Source organism: Monopterus albus, unplaced genomic scaffold (genome assembly GCF_001952655.1).
Source record: "Monopterus albus unplaced genomic scaffold, M_albus_1.0 scaffold166.1, whole genome shotgun sequence".
In the NCBI taxonomy this organism is placed as follows: domain Eukaryota; kingdom Metazoa; phylum Chordata; class Actinopteri; order Synbranchiformes; family Synbranchidae; genus Monopterus; species Monopterus albus.
Genome location: NW_018128046.1, coordinates 1,703,468 through 1,706,676, shown reverse-complemented (window position 1 = coordinate 1,706,676; position 3,209 = coordinate 1,703,468). Strand labels below are relative to the sequence as shown.

The window sequence follows — 3,209 nt, the reverse complement described above, 5'->3', positions numbered from 1 at the left end:
AAATTTGATTTGATTTGATTTTTGATGTAAGCAATAAAAAAATAACACCATAATTTTGGCATTTTTTAAAGTCTTTAGATTCCGTATGACCTGGAGAAGATAGCTTATCAATGGCCGTATACAGAAAGGAACGTGCAGCCTGACCATAAACTGGAAATCTACATATGAAGCTGCATCCACCAGTATTTTGGGTGGGTGGTGTTACTCTCTGCAAATTCAGGAGGAGTTTAATTAGATTCTGTCTATCAGGAAAGGTCAGGTCAGCATGAAAACCTCAAATTATCAGTGGGAAACTAAAAGCAATTAGTAAGGATCAATCATGAAGCTTGGCCTTTAACCTCCAGGAGGAGCTCCTGTCAAGCACTGAAGAGAGAGAAACACAAATGGTCAATAGAGAGCTATTACATGCTGCTGTATAATTAGGAAACATCAGCTGTAAAATTGCTCAAAACATTATTAACATATGGAACATATTAAACATACTCGACAACCTCATTTGTTTCCACCTCCAACCTTTTAAATTAGTGTTACTTGTAAAGAGCAGTTTGTGCAAGACCAGGCTGGATTCTCAATAACATGTGGACAGAAATAAACAGAAGACATCCATCGTGTCCATATGTATACTGGGAGAATATTTTTGCAGAGTTGGTTACTTTTAGTTGCATTTCGCTGTTTTACTGTCAGTTTGTAGGTTAGTGTGTGTGTTTGGAAAACAAAAGACTTGTGTAACATAAATCAGTCATTTCTGACTGATTTGACAGTTCAACTTAGGGATGGCTTTAGCTAATCTAGAAGATGGTGTGACATGGATTCAAACCACAAACTGCAATAACATTGTTTTCCAGATTAAAGCAATGTTTAATTTTTAGTCTGCAGACTGTACTAATCTAAATGAAAACTAAACTAAATTTAGAATTGTTGTTTTACCTAAAAAATATTTTTGTATTTTTGCAGAATTCTGTGTTTCAGTCTTATCAACCCTGTTTCCTGTCCTGTAGGTAGCTGTTTTCAACAACAGCAAAAATTTTGATAAACAGGCCCAGACCGAATCTCCTGTCGCAGAATTCTGATGACCCTGCTGCAGATTTTGAGAGGAGAAGTACAGTAGAAGCTCAGAATGTAAGCACGCATTTGACCCCACCTGCAGGTGCACAACAGTTATGTGATGTTGTGAATGTTTTTTTCACATTTTCCAAGCCAAGGATCCAACATTCACGTCAACTTCATGCCTTGACTGGCTAGTTGCACATCTCTGTCTAGTGCTTCTTTTCCATTCCTTGCACAACAACCTGTGACCCTTCTCATGTCAAGTTTCTAGAACTTTTTATGCGGTGGTCGGTCAATAGCCGATGTCTAAAGAAAATGAACTTTGTATTTCAGGGTCCATGTGTCCTTAAATTTTATGGTGGTGGAAATTTCCAACAAATACTCACACTTTAAGCGTCTTGAAATTTCGATGAAATAAAAAATTCTTAAATTAAAAGTTCATATTTATAAATTTCGTTCAGCCTGCTCAAGATTAGTTTAGTTGCTTTCATGCATTTTTGTTCTTACCTTTGCTCACAAAATAGTTGTTTGCTAAATGAATATTTTCTTTTACATTACAAGCAAAGAAAAAAAATCACTCCACAGTATTTCACAGACACCAGCGAGAGTGAATTTTGCACTTCACTGGCGAACAGAAACACAACTCCAGGTGAATGCTAATGTTGCTTCGTGCCTGCTGGAAATGTTAATTTGTAACTTTATAAAAGGAAAACATGTGAATGTTGTGTTCACTCAAAGACACTTTGGTTTATTAATTGACCACGCGTTGTCTGAGGGAAGCAACTCTCCCATGTGGCCATACAGGTGGAGCAGCAAATCGTTTTTGCATGAGTGTAACTGGCAGAGTAACAGTGCTACGTGTCAGATTATCATCTCTACACTGTATACTGGATGTTACTAGCCACACAGCTTTAAAGGCTCAAAGATTATGAAACCTGCAGAAAAAATCTGAAGTCAGGGATTAAAAAGCTACAGAAAACAGAATTAGGACGCCATGTGAGAAACTCAAAGTTCTCTATATATAAAGTAGGCTGACCCACCGTGATGCTGTGTAGGAAAGCTCTCTGCTACAGTGCTGACTGTATGATGTGATGTTTAATTTAATGTGGGCATCAGCAAAGCCACACTGGCATCTGCCCAGCATGCACCTGTAAGGACCCAGCATGGTGAGCCAACGGGAAGTGCTTCGGGAGACAAAAGGGGACTTCTCATGTACTCACCTTTTTTGAAATGGTTGCCAGTGACATCTAGTTATCCTGCCGCCATCCACAGGCCAGATTTGTTGTTTTAATTTCTTTTCAGCAGATCTGGTGCATCTTGTAATATTTTTTGCAAAGTGATGGAGAGAAAACAACCAACCAATCTCTCCCTGAAACAAGACAGTAAAGAAGCAGAAATATAAGCTGCATTTACTGTATGAGGACACCTTTGTGTGTGCAAATTCTTAGTCATCATAGTATGCTGAAAAAACTTAGACGAAGACATCCAGACATAGTTTTAGGTAGAAAAAACTAAAACGATGTCCAGATACTTTCTTCTAAGTTTTTCAGACACCTTTGTGACAAATATGGCTGCTTCTGGAAAATTAAACACAGGAAAATACCATCACCACTTGTTCTTTAACACTACCTTATTGTATACACACACAAAAAAATCCACATTCAAGATTTGCAACAAGCAAGACAAATTGAGAACATGTTCTATCATAAAGGTCAACAGTACATCTTTTAATCCCCATTTGATTATTTTTCTATTAATCAGTTTTCACTAAGGCTCTTCTCTGATGCCCTGAGGCTTCAGGCAGTTAAGCGTCCATAAACCTGCCTGTTGTAAATCTCATTCTTTATGAATGACAGCCGTGATAGATGATCAACTGGTTTCAAAGGTGGCACTAAGACGAATCCACAGACCAGAGTGCGCACGCACAAACAGACCTTTCAACTTTTAAATCCTTGTTGAAATCTCAGCTGTTGCCTCCTCTAATGAGAGTCCAGCTAATGCTGAGTGCTTTTTTAGGGTAAAAATTTTGACACGTCTATAAAGAGAGTATCACCTAAGATACAGTACAGGGTTTGAGTTTATTTCATTTTTGTGTGTCGGCAATTTTTGTGAAACCCCCATCTAAAAAGAAGACTGAAAGGACAGAAGCTGTGACACTGCAG

At 38.1% G+C, this 3,209-nt stretch overlaps 1 protein-coding gene across 1 annotated transcript in view; it reads right to left on the bottom strand.

Annotated features, from left to right (window-relative positions):
* The window catches only part of lingo4b (leucine rich repeat and Ig domain containing 4b), a 27,788-nt gene extending 25,437 nt beyond the window's left edge, over positions 1-2,351 (bottom strand). The window contains exon 1 of the mRNA XM_020615512.1: positions 2,268-2,351. The gene's annotated coding sequence lies outside the window, so the exon portion shown is untranslated. The remainder of the gene's footprint in view (positions 1-2,267) is intronic.
* Between the last annotated feature and the right edge of the window lie 858 nt (positions 2,352-3,209).